General features: G+C 41.5%; 1 protein-coding gene across 8 annotated transcripts in view; it reads right to left on the bottom strand.

The window, feature by feature from the left end:
• The window catches only part of si:dkeyp-120h9.1 (Y+L amino acid transporter 2-like), a 158,172-nt gene that overhangs the window by 82,992 nt on the left and 57,912 nt on the right, over positions 1-17,268 (bottom strand). Inside the window, exons 1-2 of one of the 8 annotated variants that reach the window (XM_059653400.1) lie at positions 10,472-10,632; positions 10,075-10,382 (exon numbers count right to left, since the gene is read on the bottom strand). The exons of 5 other annotated variants lie outside the window; for them this stretch is intronic. The gene's annotated coding sequence lies outside the window, so the exon portion shown is untranslated. Of the gene's footprint in view, positions 1-10,074; positions 10,383-10,471; positions 10,633-17,268 lie in introns of those variants that run through there. 2 more of the 8 variants (XM_048555852.2, XM_048555899.2) reach the window with 2 other exon arrangements.

Below are 17,268 nucleotides of genomic sequence, written 5' to 3'. Positions count from 1 at the left end.
CAGAACTGGGAACTAGATTTCTCAAAGATAATGGGAACTGCAGATGCTGGAGATTCCAAGATAATAAAATGTGAGGCTGGATGAACACAGCAGGCCAAGCAGCATCTCAGGAGCACAAAAGCTGACGTTTCGGGCCTAGACCCTTCATCAGAGAGGGGGATGGGGGGAGGGAACTGGAATAAATAGGGAGAGAGGGGGAGGCGGACCGAAGATGGAGAGTAAAGAAGATAGGTGGAGAGAGTGTAGGTGGGGAGGTAGGGGGGGGATAGGTCAGTCCAGGGAAGACGGACAGGTCAAGGAGGTGGGATGAGGTTAGTAGGTAGCGGGGGGTGCGGCTTGGGGTGGGAGGAAGGGATGGGTGAGAGGAAGAACCGGTTAGGGAGGCAGAGACAGGTTGGACTGGTTTTGGGATGCAGTGGGTGGGGGGGGGGGGGAAGAGCTGGGCTGGTTGTGTGGTGCAGTGGGGGGAGGGGATGAACTGGGCTGGTTTAGGGATGCAGTAGGGGAAGGGGAGATTTTGAAACTGGTGAAGTCCACATTGATACCATATGGCTGCAGGGTTCACATTGATACCATATGGCTGCAGGGTTCACATATGGTATCAATGTGTAACCCTGCAGCCATATGGTATCAATGTGAACCCTGCAGCCATATGGTATCAATGTGAACCCTGCAGCCATATGGTATCAATGGTGAACCCTGCAGCCATATGGTATCAATGGTGAACCCTGCAGCCATATGGTATCAATGGTGAACCCTGCAGCCATATGGTATCAATGTGGACTTCACCAGTTTCAAAATCTCCCCTTCCCCTACTGCATCCCTAAACCAGCCCAGTTCATCCACTCCCCCCACTGCACCACACAACCAGCCCAGCTCTTCCCCCCCACCCACTGCATCCCAAAACCAGTCCAACCTGTCTCTGCCTCCCTAACCAGTTCTTCCTCTCACCCATCCCTTCCTCCCACCCCAAGCCGCACCCCCCGCTACCTACTAACCTCATCCCACCTCCTTGACCTGTCCGCCTTCCCTGGACTGACCTATCCCCTCCCTACCTCCCCACCTACACTCTCTCCACCTATCTTCTTTACTCTCCATCTTCGGTCCGCCTCCCCCTCTCTCCCTAGTTATTCCAGTTCCCTCCCCCCATCCCCCTCTCTGATGAAGGGTCTAGGCCCGAAACGTCAGCTTTTGTGCTCCTGAGATGCTGCTTGGCCTGCTGTGTTCATCCAGCCTCACACTAGATTTCTCAATCTACATGAAAGGTCGTGAAAATCGTACAATGGTGCAGTAGCCTTAATCATTAAGTATTAAATCAATTCCTTCAACATTAGGGGAGGAAAAGTGAGGTAAGTAGATAGTGGAGATTATTGGCAGATTATAGAAATAAGAACTTAAAGTTGTTCTTGAAGTTGTGTATAGGGTCTCTAGGGTAGCAGCTCTGATGTAAATGTAGTTTTTAACTGAAACACGTGTGTAATACAGCAAGTTCTTGTTTAAAATTGCTCTGTTTTACTTCAATATCATCCAATTGCAGTGTGCAATCTTGTTTACAATTCCAAGATTTGGTTTGAAGTTGTTTCACACACGTGTCATCAGGCTGCATATTAGAGCAGCCTAAGCACTTCCCTAACCAACCCTCTTTCTGCCGAGCTTCATGCTTACAGTTCTGCCGCTCCCAGGCTCACCCCTTTGCCAATCCCTTTTCATGCCAAAACATCCACGTGCACCCTCCCTGTGAAGCAAGGAAATGAGAATGGCTGTGCCAGGACCCTTTGGATGTGACAGGAATAAAGACAATGATTGTGATAGTCCCATCACTGCTTCCACATCAGGACCCGCAACTTTCATGATCCAGGAGTTCCAGCCTCAGAATCTATGTCCCATCAATGGAAGGTCTAAGGTGCAGATCTGCTCCACTGTGAAGCAGATTATTAAATATTCATTCACTGGATACTAGGTCAGCATTTATTGCCCAACCCTAATTCCCCATGAGAAGTTGTTAGTGAACAGCCATCTTGAACTACTGCAGTCATTGCGGTGTACGGACAGGGACAACACTTCCAGCAATTTGATCCAGCATCTCTGAAGGAAGGCAATATAGTCCCAAGTCGGAATGGTGAATGTCTTGGAGACGATCTTGCAGGTTTCTATTCCTAAACTTCTGCTGTCCTTGTCTTTAACAGGCCAATTGTTTGGCACTTGAGTGGAGAAGACAGGAAATATATACAATAACTATCAGTGGGAAAAATAAACTATGAAGGAGATAATGGGGCTAAAGACCAATAAGTCTCCTGGACCTGATGGACTACATCCTGCAATATTAAAGGAAATAGCTGTGAAGAAAGTGAATGCAGTGGTAATAATGTACGAAGAACACTTAGTTTCTGGAAAAGTCCAAGAGGATTGGAAAACTGCCAATGTAACATCTTTAATTCAACAAGGGAACAAGACAGAAAAAAGATAACTATCAGCCAGTTAGCTTAAAATATGTTTAGAAAAATATAAACACAACGTAATAGCAGGACATTTAGAAACACAGAATACAATCAGGAAGAATCAGCATGAAGCATAAATCATGCTTGGTAAAGTTTATTAGTCTTTTGTTTAGATGCTAACAAGCAGGATAGAAAAAGAGGAAGCAGTGGATATTATAAATTTGCATTTCCATAGCAAATTTGATATCACGTGTGGGCTCATGCTGTTAAGGGTAGTATACTAACATGGACAGAGGACTGGCTAACTCATAGAAGTCAGTTTGGAGAAGGGTGGGAGGATGTTGCACTTTCAGGATGGTAGCCTCATCTTGAGTGTAGACGTTGCACTCATCCAGGGTCATTGAGAGTATTCCATCACACTCCTAGCTTAGGAGATTTCAGACAGACATATAGGAGACAGGCAAGGAGTAAAACATTGCAAAATAGATGCCTCTGATGTGCTCTTATAGCACAGTATTTATAAGGCTAATCCACATCAATGTCTGCCTGACAGTAACTCAAAGGATATTGTTAGCGAAGTATGCAACAACTGTACTGCCATTAGATGTCAAGGGGCGATGGTTAGATTCTCCCTTGTAGAAAACAAATCAATGTTTGGCACATATGTGAAATAAACGTTAGTTGCTGCTTATCAGTCCAATCTGGATGACAAAATCCAGATCTTGGTGCATATGGCCTGCTTCAGTAGCTGATGGAAGGAAATTATCGATGCAGCAGTTTAAAGATGGTCCAGTTTTGGACACTACCCTGAGGAACTGCTGCAATGATATTTTGGGACTGAGATGACTGTCCTCCAACAGCTATAACCACAATCTGCCTTGTGCTAGGTATGACTTCAAACAGGAATTTTCTCCTAATGTCCACTGACTCCAGTTTTGCTGGGTTCCATATACCATACTCAGTGAAATACGGTCTTGATGTCAAGGCCAATCATTCTCAGCTCAGTTTTGTAGTTCAGCACTTTTGGATCAATACTGTAATGAGGTCAGCAGCTAACCCAACAGAATGTCAATCAACTTGTTATCGCTGATATTATTACAGCTGATGATCCTTTCCATCACTTTGCCAATGACTGAATTGGCCAATAGGGCAATAATTGATTGGTATGGATTTGTCTTGTTTCAGTGTGTGGGCAAGACAGATCTGGGCAATTTTCCACATTTCCAAGTAGACTACAGGTTGTAGTTGTACTGGAACAGCTAAGACACTTAAGTGTTCCATCTACTGAAGGTGAAGTGCAAGTTGCGAAAGATTGGCAGTAAGAGATGAGAGGGGAATTGGGTGAGGCTGTCCTGATTGGAGCAGAAAGAGGAAGTGTCATCAGTGACAAAGATGATTGGGCAACAGGATTGACATGTATCACTGGCAACAAGCTGGAGCCAAGCCGAAAGTTCCTCTTTCATTTGTCTGAGGAAAGGTCTAACCTGAAACATTATCTTTGTATTTGCACAGACGCTGCTTTACCTGCTAAGTATTTCCACATTTTTATTAATGAGGAATTAAAGAAGCTTCATGGTAATTTGGATAAGTTGAGCAAGTGAGCGAATTAATGACAAATGCAGCATAAGATGGTAAGTGTATGCGGTTCACTTTGATTGGAAAAAAACAGAAAGGAAGAGTACTATTTTACTTGTGATAGCTTCAGAAACAAAAGGAACCTTGGTCCTGGTACAGTCACTCAAAGTAACCATGCAGATGTAGCAAGCAGTTGGAAAGCAAACTGGATATTGTACTTCATTGCAAGGGGATTTTAGTGCAGAGTCAAGAATATTTTCTTGCAGCTAAACAGTTCTTTGGTGAGACCACACCTGGAATTCTGCTTGCAGTTTTGGTCTCCTCACCCAAGAAAAGATGTATTTGCCATAAAAGGGGATCAGAGAAGGTACACTAGGCCAACTCCTACGAACAGAGTATTATCACACCAGGAGAAATTGTGTTGACTAGCCCTGTATTCACAAGGCAAATATCCCAAATATCTTCTTTAACCACCTTGTCCACCTGTCCTGCTGCTGATAAGAATCTGGGGAAACAAGTGCTGACATTTCTTTGATCTTCTGTACTTCTAAAGTTCCTACCATTCATTGTACACTCCTTTTCCTTGTTAATCCTCCCATAATGTATCACCTCATACTTTTGTGGTCAACAGTCTTAGCAACTAGGCCCAACAGAAAATTGGCTAAACAGCTTCTGAAAGCGCAGCCCAACAGAATTCAAAGAGGCCAACATCAAAAGCCAAAAAAGGATCAGCTCAGATCTATATTGTATTTGAACAATGGAACGGTCATAATGGCCTGAAAGCCATTAAGAGATACTCAGCCAGAACAATAGGGAGACACAGTATGTTTGTGCATTCCCCAGTTTAAGCCAGACCCCTTGGCATCATGAATTAATTATATCTTGGAAAGGGTAGGCCTATAGGGAGGCCTAAGGGATAGACCTAGGATCACGTGGCCTAACCTCAATGGGCACTGTGACCCCTGTCCTGTGACCTCATCAGCTGAAGTCAGAATATTCTAGAAGGGCTCAGAACAATAAGAAGGGACACCTGGCAACCATTCGTTCAGTTAAGGCTCATCTGGCACAGATGTGACATGCGACCCACCTTCGTTCTAAGACCTTGGGTGCCCTCTCGACACACTCAGTGAATTGGATCCAGCAGCCCGATGAAGTTCACAACAACAGGTAGTACATGTGTTTGTGTCAAGCACTCAGCCTAACTGGGAAAAATTAACTTAATTTGTGTAACAGCTTTTTTTAAAATGGTGAATGTTTTAATAAGATTAAGTTGGAACAGCAGTCCTTTATTTGTCTCCTACAATAACAGCATTTGCATAAATGGGTTTTACAAGTAATAAACTGGTTGTGTTATCTGTATAGAATATTTCACAAGCAATATCTTTCGGGATTAAATACCATTTGCCATTATTCTGCCATCTTGTCAGACTGCCTAACAAAATAGATGAACTACGGTTTTCCTCCTTGTTATTTACTATACCACCAGATTTTTCTGTCATTTGTGAACTTATGATCAAGCATCATACAGTCAAGTCGACATCATTAAATGTACACAGCAAACAACAACACAATCTGCATCAAACCCTGTGCTATGCCATGGTTCACAGGCTTCCAATCACAAAAACAACTTTCAACTAATATTATGCCTATTGTCAGCAGGCCAACCATAATCTGTGATTGTCCACACTTCCCCTGCAGCCTTCCATTGACATCCTTGACCTTATCCCCAGCAAGGCAACACACTGTCCTGGAATTATATCTGCAACTGCAGAAAATGTTTACATGTGCTCTTCATCATGGAGTCTCCTATCATTATAACTCTTCCTCCACCTTCTTCTGCCTTGTGCAGCCTGGTTCTGGCTGCACTCCCCAGAGGAACCATCACTCCCACCAATTCCCAGACAAAAACTGTTCATGCCCTCTAAGGACTGACTGTCTCCTTCCTTCTTCTGAATGATGGTTGTCCATTGCTTCCCTGACAATTTCCTCAAGGCAGGGTGATGACATCTAGAAACATTCATGTAATGCTCAGCCTCACAAATGTACTGCTGTGCCTCTAGCTAGCACTTAAGCTCCACAATGCATTGTAGTGCTGAGCTGGAGGATCAGCAATGATCACACTGAAAAGCAAAGCAGCCTCAACGGGCATGTCCTTGCTCCTATTTTCTACGTTCCAGTGTAAATACTAAACATATTGCACACGGCACACACACACCACACTCCATATTGCTGCCTGTCAAGCAATGGATCACATAACAAAAGTACTACGGGTGCTGGAAATCATGATTTGAGATAGAAATTGCTGGAAAAACTCAGTAGGTCTAGCAGCCTCTGTGGACAGAAATCAGAATGTGCGTTTCAGGCCCAGTGACCTTCCAAAATGCAGACTGCTGAGTGATGACCACAGCTTTTGGGAATCATGTTCAGATCTACTAAAAAGAACTAGCCTTTCAGCATAGCAAGCTTGGAGGGCCGAAAGGCCTGCTCCCGTGCTGTAGGTTTCTTTGTTTGTTTCAATCCACATATTACCTAGGAGCGCTAGAAGGAAATCACCAGTGTGCAGGATTAGATGACTGCATGAACTGATAGACTGAGCAGTCCTCTTCTATGGCCTGATAACTATTTAACACCAACCCTTTTCCCACTGTTCTCAAAACTTTATTTTCAACCAGAAGTTGAAGAGACTTGGTGGCAGAGGTAATGTCATTGAAGTAATACTCCAGTATCAGAACACGGCAAATTAATTCAGTAAAAATCTAGAATTTTAAAAAAAAACTTATATAGTTGGCCAGATGAAAACAATCAAGTGCTAAAAAAATGTCATTTTCTTCTGCCTTTTAGGAAGGGAAATCTTCCATCTTTCACTGGTCTGGCCTACATATGACTCCAGGACAATAGCAATCTACTGGACTCTTATCTGGCTTCTGGCAATTAACAGTTGGGCAATAAATGCTGACATTGCAATGAATAATAATGCAAATGCTCCCCTGGTCCCTCAATTCAGCGCTTTCAATGCAGGCAGATTTGATGCAATACCAATTACTGTGATTGCAGGAGAACTAAGAAACAGTGGCCCCACAAGTATGGAATGTAAACAAAGTGTTCAATTACACCTAAATATGCACTGTCTTGGTTAAATATGTGACTGTGTGCATTCTTAAATCATAGAACAGCTGTATAGATGCATAAACGCACACCTATTAAGGTACATAAAATCTGAATAAATGTCTTCAGAAACCAAGTTTAAAAAAATACAAATTCAGAACTCAAATTTAAAATTAGTCAGCTAAGGAACATGACTGGAAGCCAGAGGAAGTTTAATTTAGGATGAAGAAGAAATACTCTTACAGGAGAGAACAGCAGATGAGGGGATTTCCCGTTTGTTGGTAGAGGCAAAGATCTGAAATGGATCAGTTAGGTAGGAGATTTAAGAATGTTTCTTCCATGCATGAGCCAAATGCACACCTAGCTGATCACTTTGAATGAAAAGGAACTGGCAAGATTGTCATAAATAAAACAAAGAATTCCGGATACTAGAAATCTGAAAGAAAAACACAAAGTACTGGAGAACGTCAGAAGGTCAGACAGCATCTGTGGAGAGCAAACAAAGTTAATGTTTCGAGTCCAATGACCATTTTTCAGGAGCATATCTATTACAAAAAGGACTCAAATGAACTATTCGGTTGTCAAGTTGTAATAAAACTTTCATATGGTGATCAGCTGTAAGAGATGGGTCCTAACATTCACTGCCAAGTCACTGATATTGGGCAACAGATGACACCGGGCAGTCATGAAGTGACTTTTCTCATAGACCAGACCAAACCCCCTCAAAATACATTGAAAAGATAGTGAAGGCCCTCACTTTTTCTCATTTTAAAAAGGTAAGTGGAAGGCAGTGTCCCAGATACAAATCAATTGGTCAAACCACTCAACGTTAAGCAAAACACCATTTTTACATTACAGTTATATTACTTTTATTTCTTCTGTATTTTGAAAGCATTGGCTTAACTATAACTGTATTAAAATGCCTAACAAAGTAATAACTATATTAACTACTGCTACGTAACTGTTTCAATATAGTGACATCCTATAAAGACATGCTAGGCAAACACAAATTCAGTAAAACAGATAGTTTCATAATCAAATCTAGCAGCAGGAACAGAACCCTAGCTTTTAGCTGTAATAGACAGAGGAGTAACTGCTTTCACATCCAGCTTCAAGTCCCCAGCAACTATAGAAAGCTAAAACTAAAAATTCTCTATGTGTGGGAGCTTAACCACACCCATTCAGGTTGCTTCTATTGTTCCAACTTGTAAAAGAAATCCCAAGGACTCAAATTGCTTACTCTATTGACTTTGAGCAGACCTCTCTGTGCATATGTCTCATCCTTTCTTCATATAAAGAAACAGGATAAACTACACCTCTTAAAGCCACAGTATCATCACACTTTGGCTGAATTTGTCATTACTAGCGCTGGGCCAACTAGAAACTGTAGAAATATGACAATACTCATGAAAAAGAGAGCAAAAGTCAAACTAAACGAAAGAATAAGAATATTTATAAGTCAGAGGAACAAGAATTATTTAACTATGCAATGTACATAAAATTAAAAACAAATGTGTGATTTCAGATAGCCACTACAGATCAGTGACAGAAGCAGGTAAACAAGTGGGATTGGTACAAAGTAAAACAGTAGGAATTTGACTGAGTTACATTTTCAGAAATGGGAAGACTCAGAGATAAGCAAAAACAATACCAAAGTAACTGAGTTAAAAGGGAATAAATGAAGGTTTTACTGCAGGTGAACTGATATTTAAGTGGAGACAGACTCTGTAGAGAGAGAAACAGGATTTAGTCCAATATGACTCTCCTTCAGAATTATTAAAATGAATGTGGTTGACAATGTTGGAACTTGGACAGCTAAAAGGAGGTAGCCTTGCCAACATGCTAGTATTTTTCATCATTGCAACATTAAACCTCTTCTTTCTTTTTTCTGGCACAAAATATTTGTATGGGATCATTTTTGATGTGCATCACTCAAGATGAAGGAGCAGGACAGTTCAATTGTTTGGCATCCAGCTACTTGCTTTGCAGCTGTTGGTCTCAATGTGGAAGGCTGTTGCACTGTGCCTGCAATACAGGGTACATACTTACGCAAATCACTGTACTTGGTTTGCCACCAATGCTACAATCTCTAATACAAAAGGACAAGGTCAGCAAATAATCCCCATCAACTCCAACATTGCCCGCAGGTCAAACAACATTTCCCAAATAGTTTCCAAATCTTTGCCGAATCATGGTCCTAAAACTTAATCACCCAATCTCATTTTGGGAGCACCATCGTCACAAGATATGCAGACGTCTGAGCAAATAACGGACAATCACAAAATGCAATCTCAGCTCACGTCCCAAAAACAAGTTTTAAGTAATTAAGTGTGGAGCTGGATGAACACAGCAGGCCAAGCAGCATCGTGCTCCTAAGATGCTGCTTGGCCTGCTGTGTTCATCCAGCTCCACACTTTGTTATCTCGGATTCTCCAGCATCTGCAGTTCCTGTTATCTCTGATAACAAGTTTTAAGTAAGTTATTTTAAGACCTCATTGTCTTATCTCACAAATTATCAAGTGGCACATAGACAATTGCATCAATTCCTCCCTGTACACTATTATGGATTCATTTATTTTCAATTCTACACAAATAGTAAACTATAGATACCAGACTCAGATTGGAACCGCCAAACACGTACTCAACAAAAGACCCGGAAACAGCAGCGTATAATACCAACGTGACCATATGTTTACGCGATGATGATTAAACCCAAAATACTGGACTATGGGGAGAAATATCGCTTTTGTTATTCCAAATACGACAGCAACGATTCACTAATTCCTAGAATGTGCAGCACTTCAACGAATTGTAAAAGAAAAAAATGTTTTAACACACATGAACGTAGCGTAAAGTATCTGCCTTCAATAACATTAAAACATCCGGAAACCAGCAAAAGCCGATCACCACCTGCAAAGAAATGAGACAATCAAAGCAGCCCCAAAGTGGTACGTGCCTTCAGCCACCTCCATTCAAAGCAACAATTCAAAACAGCCAAAGGAGAATTCAGTCTGTTAAAGTGTACCTCACTGCAGTCGATTCTCTCTACCCTCTCAATCAACAGGGTGTGATTTTGTAATCTACTGCTTCTAAGCGAGGAATTTTATACTTGACCGGCGCAGTGAAGCACGTGGTAGTTATGCGCTGTGGCAGATCACAGAATTTAATAATTGCCTTGAAGAAATCCACCGTGAGAGAGAGTCCAAGTCAGGAAGAAAGGAGATTGCATCAGTCTACACCAGCAGTTAAACACGGTCTTCCTTGCTATAGTGGGAGGAAAAAAAAATCAACACGGGCACAACTTGCCACAGCAACAAAACAAACCATCCTTTACAGGGTTAGAACGCACATACCCTTTTCCGTCTGAATGTGGGAGCGTGAAAAAGGCAAATTAAAAACATTGAGGAAATTTAAAACAAACGTAACACCATAACGCGCAGAGCGTAGGTGCAGCAGAGAAGCAGCTCAGGCCTGGATCTCAGCCAATGCCCGCAGACTACCAGACACGACGTTCCAATTCAGAACGCTGACACGCTGTCAATAACAACACAACGTTCCAAAGCCGCGACACGCACTATTTGCTGGGAGATGCATCGTCGGTGCTCCCTTAATCGCCGCTCAACTTCCAAAATAGCCAAACCAGAGCCAACGACCGTAAAGCCGACGTAGCAGCAAATCAGAGCTGCTGGCGGCCGAGAAAAAGAGTCAAAATCTTAAAAAAACAAATTCTCCTGTATCGTGGGCTGTCTCCTTCGTGCTGAACTAGCTTTGCCAAAAGCGCTGCAAGATGTCATGACAAAAACAGAAATTGCTGGATAAACCCAGCAGGTCTGGCAGCATGTGTAGAGAGAAATCAGAGTTAACGTTTCGGGTCCAGTGATTCCTCCTCGAAGGGTCCATTAATTTTCCTTATTTGAATTGCAGAACGACATAATATCACAGCTGACTCTCGCGCAACCAGATTTTGCTGGCAATACCCGAATGGTCTGCCTTCAGTACGTACAATCCCAACAGTTGAGTGACGATTGCTGTCCAAATTTTATTTTCAACAACTTTGAGTTTTTTTTGTTCTGAAGAAGAAAGTTCACTAAATGTTCTTTTAAACTCCAATCTTTTTGGCTTAATGAATGTCAAACTAACCAAAACAGGAAGAGTAGTCAAAGAATAGATACAAACTGCTCCTACTTCACCTTTACCATCAAGCCAGGGGTTTGGTTCAATAGAGAGTGCAGGTCTTCCAGAACAACAAGTTGACCATGAATTAGTGTTGCAGATTTGCACAATCCAAGATCATGTGCAGCTGGCGCCATAGCACAGTAGGGTAACACCACCATCTTAAGGTCTTTCTGCCAATGTTACATGAGGGTCCATTCAGTTAACAGACCCTCCTGATGCCTCAAATGTATGTAAATATCATCTTGTACAAGCAACAAATTTCTTTGGTTTGTTAGCTGGATACAGTCAAACTCCAATGTTTGTTCCTTTGTATGCTACTATACAGAGCTGAACTGTGTTGGTCACTAGGTACGTATTTCATTTTTTATGAAGAAAAGTATATTTTCAAAATAAAAAATTGGAAACTATGGCAGGAACAGTACCAGTCAAAAACTTTAAAAAACTGCCAAGCTGGCGAAGCTACAAGATAGGATCAGACAAATAGCACCATAGCACATGTACAGAAACATAGTTAAGAAATGCTACCACCAATCGGAACTGATAAAAGCTTTGCAGTAGTGAGTTTGGTGGAATATCATGTGAAGAGGCTTTTTCAAGAACACCTCCATTTTAAATGTTAACACAGCCCGACAAGGAAAAGGAAAGGTAGCTGCAAACACCATCAGCCAAAAAAATGTTGCACATAATCCATTTTCAATTCCTGTTGTGATCCTGACTATTAATTAAACTAGTTTTCAGCCTTTCAATTCACTCCAAGTATTGTGAAGAAATAGTTGTGTACATTGGATACAGCAAAGACTATGAACCCTGAAAGGATCCAGGTAGTACTGCTGAAAACATTTGCTCCAGAACTACCTGTGCTTCTCCCTAAGCTATTCCAGTATAGTTACAACATTGGCATCTCCCCAACAACATGGAAAATTGTCCAGGTAGGTCCAATGTACAAAAAGCACAACAAATCCAAACCTTTTTTAAAAATTTTTTTCTGAGGAAGGATCCCGACCCAAAGAGTCAGTTTTCCTATTCCTCTATGCTGCTTGGCCTGCTGTGTTCCTTCAGCTCTACACTTGGTTAGCACAAATCCAGTCCTGCCTATTATCACCTGATCAGCCTGCTGTCAAATTTCAGCAAAATGATGGATGTTGACATCGCAACATAGGGACAGACGTAGGTCATACAATTCTTTGAGATTGCTCCACTATTTAATACAATGATGGCTGGTGATAATCTGCTTCCCATAACCCTTTATGTCACTGACAATCAGTAATCTACTAATCTCTATTTAATATACACTTAAAGACTGAGTTTCCACAGCCCTCTTGGGTAGAGAATTCCAAAGATTCACAGCCATTCGTGCAAAAACTATGTCTTCGTTTTGATCCTAAATGGCGTCCCCCTTATCTGCCTCCTGGTTTTAGATTCCCAAAAAGGAGAAACATCTTGCCAGTCTATCCCTTTAAGTATTTCATAAATCTCAATGAGATCACTTCTCATTCTTCAAAACTATAGAAAATACAAAATTGGTTTGCCCAATCTCTCTCCTTTGGTCAGTTCCATCTTCCCAGAAATAAGTCTGGTGGATCTTAACTGCACTCCCTCTATGGTAATAATTCCTTCCCCAAGATAAAGAAACCAAAACTCCACACTCCAATCCAGGTGCAGTCTGACCAAGTTTCTGTACAGTTGAAGCAAGACTTCACTACTCTTTGCAATAACGATTAACATTCCATTAGCTTTCCTAATGGCTTGTTGAACCTGCACCTTAGCCTTATGACACATAATAATAGGACACCTAGATCCCTTTGTTTATCTACATTTTCTAACCTGTTATCATTTAAGAAATAATATGCACACCTGTTTCCCATATCAAAGTGGATAACCTGACATTTTCTGCATTATATTCCATTAGTCATGTTCTTGCCCAATCACTAAACCTGCTCAAATCCTCTTGATAGTAGAAACTGCAGATGCTGGAGAATCTGAGATAACAAGGTGTGGAGTTGGATGAACACAGCAGGCCAAGCAGCATCAGAGGAGCAGGAAGAAGGGTCTAGACCCAATATGTCAGCCTTTCTGATCCTCTGATGCTGCTTGGCCTGCTGTGTTCATCCAGCTCTACACCTAGTTATCTCAAATCCTCTTGAAGCGACTTTACATCTTCCTCACAGCACACATTCCTGTTTACCTTCGTATCATCTGCAAATTTGGAAATATTACACATGGTTCCACATCCAACTCATTAATATATATTATTAACAGCTATGGTCAAAATACTGACAATAGACCATTAGTCACAGCCTACTAAAACAAGAACTACCAAGTTATGCCCAACCTCTGTTTACTATCATTCAGTTAGCCAAACGATACGAGTAAATTACCTCCTAGTCCATCTGCTTTAATATTGCTAACCATTATGTGGAGGAAGGAGAGGGTGAAGACTGCTTACATGAACTGGAAGGGTTGGAGAAGGATGATAAGCTGAATGTGATGCAAGCTTAGTGTAAGTTGGATCTGGGGGAGGCAGGTTGCCTTTGTGAACTGCAGTCAAGACAGTATACATATGGCAGTGTTAATGCTGAGATAATTTTTGGGTAATTAATTTATTGAAAATTTAAATATAGTTTTGTTTATTCTATTGTGAGATAAAAATCTATTATTTCTATTAATCGTGAAGTATAAAAGTACTTAAAATTAAACATCATGCATTTTTTTTTCAACTAATTCACATTTCCTTTGGGTGAAGCCAATCTTCCAGTTTCCTAAAAAGGTGCTATCACCAACAATGAATTCAGCTTTTCTGTGAGATTTTATTTTCCTCTGACACCGAGAAAGAATCTTGGGCAAGAAATTGCTTCAAGCAAAGTTTTGGACATGGGGTGAGTTCTGGACCATTACTCATATGATTAGTGCACTAACTTCAGCAAGTTTCAGCACTCCATCCACATTCTCCAAGTTACCTGGTAAGGAGATAAAGGTTATCGAATTGTTGACACCATCAAATGATCCCTGCAGCTTGATCCAGTTAAAGGCTCGCCATCTATTCTGTCTGTAATCATAATGCAGGAGCAGTTACTGAAATTTGTACTGAAAACAACAAATGCTGGAAATCACAGCTGGTCAGGTAGCATCCATAGAAAAGGCAATCTAACTTTTCAAGTCTAGATGAATTTTTTTTAAATCAGAGTGGGCATTTGTAATCATACTTGACAGAACCAGTTCTGAATAGCATGATGAGTAGAATCTTCAATATTTCACCGAGGTGGATTTGAATGTAGCAACATGAACAAATATAGATTCTTCAGCTATGGGGGCAGTGGGTCAGTGCATTTTGTCTCAATGCATGATGATCCCATTGGATGCATAAGAACATTGGAATTAGATACGCACTCCATGGAGGCGATTCCAGTTTCCGTGAACTTGTGACGTCGGATCAAAACTAGCCAAGGAGACCTCTAGCTGATTATAAGTTACCACGGTCTCTCAGTAATCATTCATGTTGAACACCACTTGGATAATCATAGATGGTATCAAAGCCACACAGTGAATTCAGAGTGAGAAACTTAATGTCTATCACTAAACTAGATTAGTAGCACCACAAATGATCCAGCTCACCAAGTCCAGAACTCATATTCTCCATAGGCTAAAAATGCAGACACTCACAGGACCAGTCTGACGTGCACCACAGACCCATTTTGGAAAGAAATCCCCCCCAAGTCAATGGAGTCAAGTTAGGTAAAGGGGAAGCACAACAAGATCTAGGTGTTCTTGTACATCAGTCAATGAAAGCAAGCATGCAGGTACAGCAGGTAGTGAAGAAAGCTAATAGCATGCTGGCCTTCATCACAAGAGGAATGGAGTATAGGAGCTAAGAGATCCTTCTGCAGCTGTACAGGGCCCTGTTGAGACCACACCTGGAGTATTGTGTGCAGTTTTGGTCTCCCAGTTTGAGGAAGGACATTCTTGCTATTGAGGGAGTGCAGCGTAGGTTCACAAGGTCAATTCCCGGAATGGCGGGACTATCATATGTTGAAAGATTGGAGCGACTGGGCTTGTATACTCTTAAGTTTAGAAGGATGAGAGGGGATCTGATTGAGACGTATAAGATTATTAAGGGATTGGACACTGTGGAGGCAGGAAGCATGCTTCCGCTGATGGGTGAGTCCAGGACCAGAGGACATAGTTTAAAAATAAGGGGTAGGCCATTTAGAACAGAGTTGAGGAAAATCTTCTTCACCCAGAGAGTGGTGGATATATGGAATGCTCTGCCCCAGAAGGCAGTGGAGGCCAACTCTCTGGATGCTTTCAAGAAAGAGATAGACAGAGCTCTTAAAGATAGTGGAATCAAGGGTTATGGGGATAAGGCAGGAACAGGATACTGATTGTGGATGATCAGCCATGATCATAATGAATGGTGGTGCTGGCTCGAAGGTCCGAATGGACTACTCCAGCACCTATTGTCTATTGTCAAGACCATGCTAAAAATGGAATGACAACGGGAATGAAAGCAGACCAACCATAGCTTGATATCAACAACATATCTGGTTCTGGATGGCGTCAAGTTTGTTAACTGTTTTTAGAGCTGCAATTGATCAGGAAAATAGTCAGTAATCCATCACACTCCTGACTTGTGTCTAGTAGGTGATGTAATCAGGAGGTGAGTGAATCACTGCAGACTTCCATGCCTCTGAACTGCTGTTGCAGCTATATGACTTATATGGTTAGTTCAGTTCAGTTTCTGGTTAATGTTAACTCACAACATGTTGATAGGCGTCAATTCAGCAACAGTAATGCCATTGAATCTCAAAGAGCAATGGTAAGAAAGGCTCTGTCTTTTGCTGGAGATGGTCATTATCTGGCATTTGTGTGGGACATTTGTTCTTGACACTTATAAGCTTATGCCTGGGTATTGTCCAGGTCTTGCTATACATGGAGTTATCAAGAACTGCAGATTCTGGAGTCAGAGACAAGAGTATGGAGCTGGATAAACACGGCAAGCCAGGCAGCATCAGAGGAACAGGAAAGTTGACATTTTGGGTCAGGAACCTTCTTCATACTGTGTTATCTCTTGCTACACATGGACTGTTTCTGTATCTAAAGTGACTGAATGGTGCGGAATATTGTTCACTGATTATTTTACATTCCCTCTTCTGATGGAAGGTCACTGAAGAAAATGGTTAGGCCTAGGATATGACAGGAAGCTTGCCCTCTAATATCCACTGGCTCCAATTTAGTTTGGCCTTCTTCATCCCATGTTTGGTTAAATGTTGCTTGAGTGCAGTCACTCTCACTTCATCTCTGTAGTTCAGCTCTTCTGTCAATGATTGAACCAAGGCTGCAATGTGGTCTGGAGTTGAGTGCCCCTGGTAGAACCTGAACTCAGCATCATTTCAAAGGTTATTGCTAAACAAACACTGCTGAATAGCACTGGTTGTGACCCTCTCCATCTCTTTGCTGATGATCAAGGGTAAGCTGAGGAAATGGTAATTGACCATCTAACAAAAATTACTTTTTGTAAAAAGGACATATCTGGGCAACTTTCCACATTTCCAGATCTATGTCAGTAACTACACTGGTACAGTTTGGTTATCGTGCAGTAATCCTGGGGCACAAATCTTCAGTACTATTGTCTGAATGCTGTTAAGACCCGGCCTGACGCAGTGTCATACGCCTTCAGCTATTTTTTGATATCACAATCTCAATCCATCATCATTTGAAGGTAAGACATCGTAGACAAAAATTCAAAGCAAATTCAAGAAAATAATTTACACCCTCCCACTGTATAGCATAACATGGTAGAATCTCAATTCCTCACAGGGTTTCATGGCTCATATCCATGAATAGGCCCTCTCAGGCTATAACCTACCTTTTCATTAAGTTTGATATGAAGCATTGGGCACAACATAATGAGGGAAAAATAATTTATTGGAGCAAAGCAACAGGTAAATTGATATAATAAATGACTGCTTAAGACAGA

The sequence above is a fragment of the Stegostoma tigrinum genome, chromosome 2 (genome assembly GCF_030684315.1).
Source record: "Stegostoma tigrinum isolate sSteTig4 chromosome 2, sSteTig4.hap1, whole genome shotgun sequence".
Lineage (NCBI taxonomy): Eukaryota > Metazoa > Chordata > Chondrichthyes > Orectolobiformes > Stegostomatidae > Stegostoma > Stegostoma tigrinum.
This window is presented reverse-complemented; position numbering and strand designations above follow the sequence as displayed.